Genomic DNA, 9,982 nt, shown 5'->3' on the forward strand with positions numbered 1-9,982 from the left:
CTGAAGATTAAGAGGAGGACACTGCTATGAATGCAAGGCAGGGATAGTAGCCAAGGAACTTCAGGGATCTCTGGTAGCCAGCACCAGAATGAGTTTTGGGATAAAGTGATGCCGTGCTGATGTCTCAATAGTGGACATCTCCTAACCTCAAAAGTGTGAGCCCATCATTTCCCATGGTTCAAGCCGTCCCATTCTGTAGTACTTGTGATAGCAGCCTGGCAAAGTAAGGTACCACATCTTGTTTTTCTTCAGTGGTTCTTTGAATGTGCATAGTTTTATCAGTATGTAGAATTTTGGAATTTCAAAAGTTTTCTTTACCTTTGTCCTCATATTGTTCCTTTCAGCTCAAGTGACAATGCTTTTGATAATATAAAATTCTCAAAAATCTTCTGATTCAGGCGAGTACAAATCAATGCTGTGGGGATTGAGTATGGATAAGGCATATGAAATTTCATAAAACCTGAAGACCTCTAACACACCTTTCCAGTAAATTAGAAAAGTTTGGTTACAACTGGATTCTATTGGAGGGACAAGGTACACTACAAGACACAAACACATTAGCATCAAATAAATTGAAACTTTGGAATATTTCCAATTCCTCACAGTATCCTTAAATATATTTCTACATATTTTCTTTTAAAAAAGTGAATATTCTGAAAAAATCATATACTGTAATAACCGTTGCCTTAATGTTGTCTGTTCATTCAACAGGAACTTTTAAGTGGCATCTCATTGCTTGTCTCAGAGACACTTTGTTACAGAGCAGTATAAAATCCAGAATTTGGAATATGTGTGTTCTTCTCATAGCTACATGGAAGCTTCCAGGAAGTGTATAAAGGAAGACAAGCTAGAATCAATTTTTGATTAAAAAATCCATTTGAGTTACTACAGATATTCTTCATTAAAGTCAATAAAAATGTCCATTAAGCAACTATTCTCTGTATGTTTATATGATGGCAGGTTAAATAATGTAACTACAGTGAATTATGCATCATTTTATTTGATGTTAAAAAAGTGAAATATTATTGCAAATTTAGTACCTGATATAAAGGGGTATCAGGTATTAAATTTGCATGTGTTTTCTGTGCAAGTCACATATCATTAGAGAAGAGGGTCCTCTAGAGATCTATCCAGGATATTCCCATCTCTGTTCCTCATTTCTGCTTCCTGGTTGACATGATCCATTTGCACATGTGTAAAGTCGTTTATACTAGCAAAAGTTCTCAAGTTGCACTTGACCTTATCTCTAGTTCATTCTTTTTTTACAGTTAATATCTTAATGTTAGCTTCTTTTGCAATCTAGACAGATGGAGTATTATCCAAATCATAATTCCTTGTTCCTAGTTCCTTTTTACTTAACAGTGGTTTTATACTTTAACATTTTACCTTTCCTCCTGTAGTTTACATACATAGCAAGAAGGACCTGGGACATGACCTGAACAATTTGCTTGGAAATCTCCCAGGTTAAGTGTACAAGTTCTGCTTCATTTCAAGTTCTTCTATTCATAAAAAAAAACTCAGACAAAATCCAGCAATTTTCTTCCTCTATATACAAGGGTTTTCATCTTTCCATTTAAAGTAACAGTTCATCTTTTCCTTTGAGCCCTCAACAGAAATAGAACTTAAGACCTATATTAAGAGACTTATTGCAACGAATTGTGATTTCATTATTGTGGCTGAGTCGCTTCAGTCCTCAAGGCTTCTAATTCCTATCTTTACTGTTTAAATACCACTTTATTTTCTATTTGTTGTCAAATGTCCCTCCTAGGAGAATATATGTGCTGTCATTTGGGGTCTAGGGTTATGACCCAGGAAATTCTCCCATCTGAAATTTTAACTTAATCACACCTGCAAAGATTTAACATCTGAGGTAACTCACATAGGTTCCCAGGATTAGGATTGTTTCATAGGGTCTCCTTCAGATGACTACAAATATAGAAAAATATATCTTCAGACCTCATGAGGCCTCTAGCTACTAATCCACTTTATATTAGTTTCCTCCATTTCTTACCTAACTTCTCTTGAATACTCTATTTCATCTTCTTTTTTCACATTCTTCTCAATGAGGGACGACATGATTCTTATACTAAATGAAATTCACATTTTTCATTTCTTCACAAGATATCATTACATTAATATAGAGTCAACATCCAAATCCATGAATGCTCTTAAAGGCTACAAAAGAAAAATTTGGTATCTTGATTGCATATGGCCCAAGCTCTGGGAATTCTGACCAGTTTAACTGGAATGTAGGCCAAGACTCATATTTTTGACAAGTTTCCCAGATGAATTTCATAGGTATCTAATCTGGGAAATTGTGACCATCATTCATGATTATGAGACCTTGTGTAATTCCCTTCCTGTGGATGAGTTCATTCTTGGGTAGGGTTATATTAGGCTTGCCTGAAACTCTCCTGATTACTCTGAATAATAGCCCTCTTGTCTTTTCTTGTTAAGCAATTGTCTAAAACATTATATATCTTCATAAATCATTATTAATAATTAAGTTAAAATAAGCCAGGATGATTTCATTGACCTATCTATTTTAAATTACAGTATCATCTTCTGCCATGGTAGAAGAGATGGATGCATGGTAGAGAATACTCTTAAGCTTAACAAGTTAAATTTTTGATTGACCAGCAATTATGCACCTCCCTTTTCTTGGCCCTTGTCCATATAAGCTTTACACAACTAAGTCTTCCTGGTCGCAGATAGTGATTGGTGAAGCATGTCAAGCTGCTGTCCCACTGGCTCTTGCTCTTCCATACAATTGTGCCTCAGTCTGTGTTTTGTCTATGGCATTTCCTGCCATACTTGTTGCATTGTGTCTCCCCTCTGTCTGTCCATCTGTGTTCAATTTCCTCTTCTTAGGAGTTTACCAGGAACCTTGGATGAGGTGGCTTAGTCCTTTTTAGACTTTTCTCAACCAACATTTTTAAAAATCCTGTTTCCATATCTGATCACATTCAGGGAACTTGCTGTTAGGAATTGAACATATCATTTTGTGGGATACAAATAAATCCATAACACTGAGGATAATGGAAAGTGTAGGTAATTTCAGATTGTTAAATGTAAAGTATTCATGGAAATGGAGGCTCAGCCGTGCTGGAATAGAAGAAATGGAGGACAGGCATTGAGGGGATGGTGAATTTGATAACTTTATTTAGTTTTTTGATGACAGTCATTTTTATTTCAAAAGAAACCTTTTTGGGAGCAAGCAGATAAAAAATGAAAGTGCACGGTTCACAAACAACTACTGATTTTTTTCTCAACCATTAGAAAATTTTAAATACAAAATATGCAGAAAAGTTTATAGATATTTACTCCATGCCATCGATTTGATCACATTAAATCAGGGAATCATGAATCTGTTAAACAACATAACCTTGCAATTCATGTGTAAGCATTTAAGACTATGGGTCATGACAAATTTTACTATGTGTACCTGTTTAAGGTTCTTTTATATATGCATGAATTATGAGCTTTCATTTAGATAATTAAGGGTTCTTTTTATTTTTTATTTTATTTTATTGCCTTTCATTTTAAAGATACATAGATTGCAAAATAATATTATATTTAAAAAAATAAGAGGTTCCCATATACCCCATACCCTAACGCACTCCTCCCACGTCAACAACCTCTTTCATCATTGCTGCATATGCATTGCATTTGGTGAATACATTTTGGAACACTGCCACACCACCTGGATTATAGTATATATTGCAGTTTACACTCTCCCCCAGTACATTCACTGGGCTATGGCAGGATATATAATGCCCAGCATCTGTCCCTGCAATATCATTTATGACAATTCCAATTCCCAAAAATGCCTCTCACATCACATCTCCTTGCCCTCAGCAACTTGATACAGATGACTGTGCTTATGAGCCTGAAATTTCCACGAGGCCTAGAGCTGCAGGATGCCTAAGAGTTACCTCCTGAGAGCCTCCATGTTGCTCAAATTAAAGGTTCTTTGTCAGAGGGTCTCACATTGCATTACTGCTATCAGTAATTTCAGATCTTTGTCATTCATTGACCAATGCAAAGATCATTAACCTAGTGATCCTCTGAAAGTATCAGATCCATGAAAATATTTAATTCCTACCCATATGTAAATTTGATCATATAGGTTTGTATACAAAATCCATTAATTTAAAAATATCTTCCTCATTGTTTTCAAACAGTATACATCTCCAGAATGATTTATTAAAACTTCTTGGTAAGGCCTTTGTTTAATGTAAGAAAAGCCCAATTAAATAATAGTGATTGATTTTAAAATGGTCTTTTAAGAAATTAAAAACACTTGATTTAAAAAAAAAAAAAGAATTTTGCTCATTTTGATTCTTTTTCCCTTAGAGAAAATTGAAGATATCTTCTATGGTTTGCTCCATTAATAGAGTAATAATTTTGCAGAAAGACAAATGATATCCGTTTTTTATTAGTAACTTCCCCTTTAAATAGAATATCAATTGATTTCTATAGCAATTTACTTTTACAATTTATGATATTCCAGAAAAGATTTGGAAATTCATTTTGGTGATAGTGAAATATCTGATATTATAGTGAATACCATTATAAATTTAGATAAAGCCCTCATTGATAAAGATGTGCAATTTATCTTTGTGATTGTTTTACAACAAATTTCGGTAACACACAATTATCAATTAGCAAAAAATAATTTTACCAAGAAGTTATCAAACCTAGGGTGTGACAACTAGAAAATGATGGTGGTTCTTAAATATATATAATTGTATCCAAATTTCTGTGACATTTTCTCAAATGAAAGAGAAAATGCAAAGGCAAAATTTATTCTTATTTCTTAAGTAGTTATTTTATGTATCCCCCAAAACATTTATTGAAGTTCTATCTCAGCTCCTTCCTCTAAGGATGTGCCCTTATTTGGAACTGGGTTCTTTGCAGATTGGATTAGTTAAATTAATGTGAGGTCACCCTTAAGCAGAAGGGGTCCCATTCCAATATGCTCCTTGTCCTTATAGAAGTAGGAAATTTTACAGAGACATCCACATGGGAGAGGACAAAGTGAAAATGGACAAGCACATGGGAGTTATTCGGCTACCCCATAACTAGGAGACTGTCATGGATCAGATACTTTCTAAAGAATGCAGATGGTGCATGGCCATGCCAGTGCCCTGATTTGTGATTGCCAGCCTTCAGAACAGCAAGCAACACAATTCTTTTGTTTTTCAGCCACCCAGATATAGGTTCTTCGTTTTAGTGTCACCATACCCTCACATATTATATATTTGTAAACATACAAACACACAATACTGTCACATACACACACAGAATAATTGAACAGTAAATTTTATGTATATTGATAGAAAAGAAAATGAAATAATTCAGTACATGCCTTTTCTCCTAGTTGCGTATTATGAACTATTTTCATAAAATATTGAGCCTTTGAACAGGTACTAATCCAGCCTAAGTGAACATTGATAATGAGCTTTGTGTAGGAATGTCCTCTAAACTGTAGGCAAATATCCAAAATCAGTGGGTAATCTTTAATCCAGTTATTTGATGATGTACCAAAAATGACAGCTTTTCATATTTCAGGGAGTTGCAAATAGGAAAAATAAGTTTTTAAAATTTGAAAACAAGGCAAGAATTGAAGTAATTAAAAATGAGAACTCCAGGAATATTTTAATTTTAAAATTCCACTATAGCATTTTGAAATGTCTGAGCTGATATTTAGATTAGGTGTCCCTCGATTTTGTTGAGTGACAACACTTTGGAAACCATTGGATTTGTGAGTTGAATTATTGCCCATTTTCTGCAATCAAATCATATACTTTCTCAATGTTGATCCTGGTGTGAGATGTGAATTTCGTTGTGTGATACCATAGGAAATGCCCAAGGTAAGATGAGTGGTAGCTTTTCTTTTATTAAATTAAAGAAGGATGATTGGGAATTTAGCAGAATAACTTGCCTCTTCTTAGGTAGATAATTTTTGTACATAGATTAAGCCAAATATTAAGGTCTGGAATTTAACTCCCTTTAAGCCAGTTATGCTCATGAGCCTCTGGGAGAATATTTGTAAACATTGGTGTTCCAAATAACCTGGTTTGAAGCGTGCTGCATTAAAAAAGGAGTGTTTGTAATGAGCAAAGAAAAATTAGGTGTCAAAGAATGGTGGCCCATCCAGTGTTCAATCAGATTTATAAATACCTCTATCTGACTGTTTTTAAAATAAAATGTATTTTTAAATTATTTTAGATTTACAAAAATCTGCAAAGGTAATACAGAGTTTCTGTTTGCCATACTCCAGTATACCCAAATGTTAACATTTCATGTAACCATGGTGCATTAATACATCTAAAATGATTAGCCCCAGATTTTATTTCAATTTAAGCATCTCTCCACTAATACCCTTTTCCAACTCCAGGTTTCAATTATGGACAATATGCTGTAATTGTTTTCTATGAATTTTGTTACTTGAAAATAGGGTGCACTTTATACAGAAAAGCACAATTTCTCCTAATGCTGTGGGTTTTATATGAAAAAATATTTTATTGTATATATTAATATTCAATGAGTTTGTCACAAAATCTGATCATTCAAGACCAATTATTAATCTTGTTTTCAAGGATAAGACTGAATAAGAAAAACCTGCTTCCTGAAATATTCATTAAAGGAATTGCACCTGAGACTTCTCTGCAAATTTATAATGCAGCATCCCATCTCCTTTAGAAAAACAGTATTGTCAAAAAAAATGACTGTATGACTTGAGCAACATAGACTCGACCTATGTGTCAAACAATGAAATAGTTTATAAAATTTCAATGGTTAAAAAATATGTGCTCCTAGATTCAAAATTTCCTCCTAAAGTACTTGAAATTATTTTTCTTTTAATATAAACAGTAATTGAATGTCTATGTTGTGTGTTTAGAGCACAGCAGAGAAAGAAGTGTCCCAAACCATGTTCAATTGTTTGAGGATCCTGAAAGATGTTCAAGCTGCCAGAGTTAATCAAGACTTACATACTCATTTATTCTGATGTATATCTGCAACAGGAACCTGATGTGTTGGGTGTTACTTGGGTAAGACCATGAAATGTGGGATCTGTGCTGAGAAAATGTACAATGGGAGAACATCCAGGAAGATGGAAGATTAGAGAGGCACAGAATTCTCTTCTCTCACAGAAAAATAGCTAGAAGACAGTCAGACACTGTCAGAACATAGTTCTAGGGTTTAGGACAGCAAGGGAAGGCTGTCCAGCACCCAGAAGACAGAGGGGTCAAGAAAAGGTGTTTCAGTGCAGAAGACCCATAAGTAAATCTGCAGTTGCTGGCACCTAGTCCTCCACCCTCAGAGCAGACCGTGTGGATTCACATACCTGTGACTGTCAAAGGATAAAATGTTTTAAGTAGGTAATATATTAAAATAATAACATTGAATGTTAATGGATAAACTTTCCCAATAAAAAATAACAGGGTAACAAAATAGATTTAAGAAATGGGCTATCTATATGCTATCTGCAAGAGAGTCACATAAGACCAAAACATACAAATAGGCTAATATTGAAAGGATGGAAAACGATATTTTTCTTAAATGTATCCATCACAAGAGCAGGGACACCTACACAAATATCAGCAAAAAGATATTTTAAAGGAATAGAGATTCAGTAAGACACTCTATTCAATAAGAGGGACAATTCACCAGGAAGGAGTAACAGGCATAAATATCTATGGACCTAACCTGGGAGAACCAAAATACATGAGGCAAACTGTGACAATACTGAAAGGAGTAAAATATGTCTCTACAATAATCAATAGATAGACAAATAGACTGAGGATTAAAAAGTAAGTGGAGAACTTGAACAATATGGCAAATAGATAGACTTAAAAGATGTAAAGATAATTGAACCCCAAATCAGCAGGGTATGCATACTTTTGAAGTGTTCATGGACCTTTCTCTAGGAGGGACCACATGTGGAATAAAAAATCAGGTCTCAATAAATTTTTAAAGTTTGAATTTATACAAAGCATTTTCATGCATCGTAAATGGAATGAAGCTGGAAATCCATAATAGACATGACATATTTGCAAATATATAGACACTAAACAATAAATTTTAAAACAAGCAATTGGTCAAAAAAGAAATTGCAAGAGAAATTAGTCAATGTGTAGATTTCAATGAAAATGAAAACAGCTTATCAAAACTTATAGTATTCAATAAAGGAAGTTCTATGAGTGAAATTCATTGCCTTACCTTCCTATATTAAAAAGTACGAAAGAGCTAAAATGAAAATATTATTGATTTCCAGGAATGAGGAAAAGAACAGCATACCAGTTCCAAACAAGCAGAAAGAAATAAAAAAGATTACAGCAGGAATAAATGAAATTGAGAATTACAAAAAAAAAAAAAAAATCTATAATGAAAACCAATAAAACCAAAACATTGCTCTTTGAGAACTACCATAAAATATATATATAAACATTTAGTGGGCTCTTTCCAGCCAGCACCCAGCGATGGGCATCTCCCGGGACAACTGGCACAAGTGCCACAAGCCGGGGGAAGAGGAAGCCCTACTACAAGAAGGGAAAGGATGAGCTAGGACGCCCGGCTGCCAACACCAAGATTGGCCCCAGCTGCATACACACAGTTCTGTCTGAGGGGGCAATAGGAAGTACCGAGCCCTGAGGCTGGACGTGGGGGACTTCTCCTGGGGTTCTGAGTTCTGTACTCGCAAAACAAGGATCATCCATGTTGTATACAATGCATCCGATAATGAGCTGATCCGCACCAAGACTCTGGTGAAAACCTGTATTGTGCTGATTGACAGCACACCTTACGGCAGTGGTATGAGTCCCACTATGCTCTGTCTCTAGGCGCAAGAAGGGGGCCAAGCTGACTCCTGAGGAGGAAGAGATTTTAAACAAAAAACGATCAAAGAAAAGTCAGAAGAAATATGATGAAAGGAAAAACAAAGCCAAGATCAGCAGGCTTCTGGGGGAGCAGTTCCAGCGGGGCAAACTTCTTGCATGCATTGGTTCAAGGCCAGACCAGTGTGGCCGAGCAGATGGCTACGTGCCAGAGGGCGAGGAGCTGGAGTTCTATCAGAGGAAAATCAAGGCCTGGAAAGACAAACAATTTTTCCCTCCCATCCTAGCTCATGTAATAAAGATGTTTATTGTTCTGTGAAAAAAAAATTTAGTGGGACTAACAAAGAAAAATGAGAGACGATGCAAATAAATGAAATCAGAAATGAAAGGAGCGACATTAAGACTGACACCAAATAAATAAAATGAATCGTAAGAGGATATTATAAAAAAAAAAGACTTTGTGCCAAGAAATTAGACAACCCGTGTGAAATGGACAAATTCTGAAGAAGCACAACTACTTTGATTTTACAAGGAGTCAAGAAGTAAATCCCAATAAAGAAATTGAATTAGTCAAGAAAAATCTACCAACAAAGAAAAGTCCAAGACCAATGGCTTCCCAAGGAAATTCTAGCTAACATTTCTAAAAGAACGAAGACCAATCCTGTTTAAACTCTTCCAAAATATTGAGGAGGATGGAACACTACCCAGCTCATTTTATGAAAGCAAACATTGCCTTAATACCAAAACCAGACCAGATACTATGAAAAAAGAAATTTACAGACCAATCACTGTCATGAGCGAAGATGCAAAAATTCTCAACAAATACCTGCAAATAGAATCCAACAGCATATTAAAAGTATTATACACCATGCACAAGTGGGTTTTATTACTGACATGCAAGGGTGGTTCAATACAAGAAAATAAATTAACATAATCCACCACCATATCAAATCAAAGGGAAAAAAATACTTCATGACCATCTTCATTGGTGCCAAAAAGGTAGATGGCAAAATCCGACACCCTTTCTAGATAAAGTTCTTTGAAACTTCCTCAACCCTTTAAAGAGCATGTATTGAAAACTCAGTTAGGTCTTTGTTCTCTCTTTCTTTCTTTCTTCCTTTCTTTCTTCATTCCTTCCT

At 35.0% G+C, this 9,982-nt stretch overlaps 1 pseudogene; it reads left to right on the top strand.

Annotated features, from left to right (window-relative positions):
- Positions 1-8,489: 8,489 nt before the first annotated feature.
- LOC131273889 (small ribosomal subunit protein eS8 pseudogene) lies at positions 8,490-9,170 on the top strand (annotated as a pseudogene).
- The last annotated feature ends 812 nt before the right edge of the window (positions 9,171-9,982 follow it).

Source organism: Dasypus novemcinctus, chromosome 17 (genome assembly GCF_030445035.2).
Source record: "Dasypus novemcinctus isolate mDasNov1 chromosome 17, mDasNov1.1.hap2, whole genome shotgun sequence".
Lineage (NCBI taxonomy): Eukaryota > Metazoa > Chordata > Mammalia > Cingulata > Dasypodidae > Dasypus > Dasypus novemcinctus.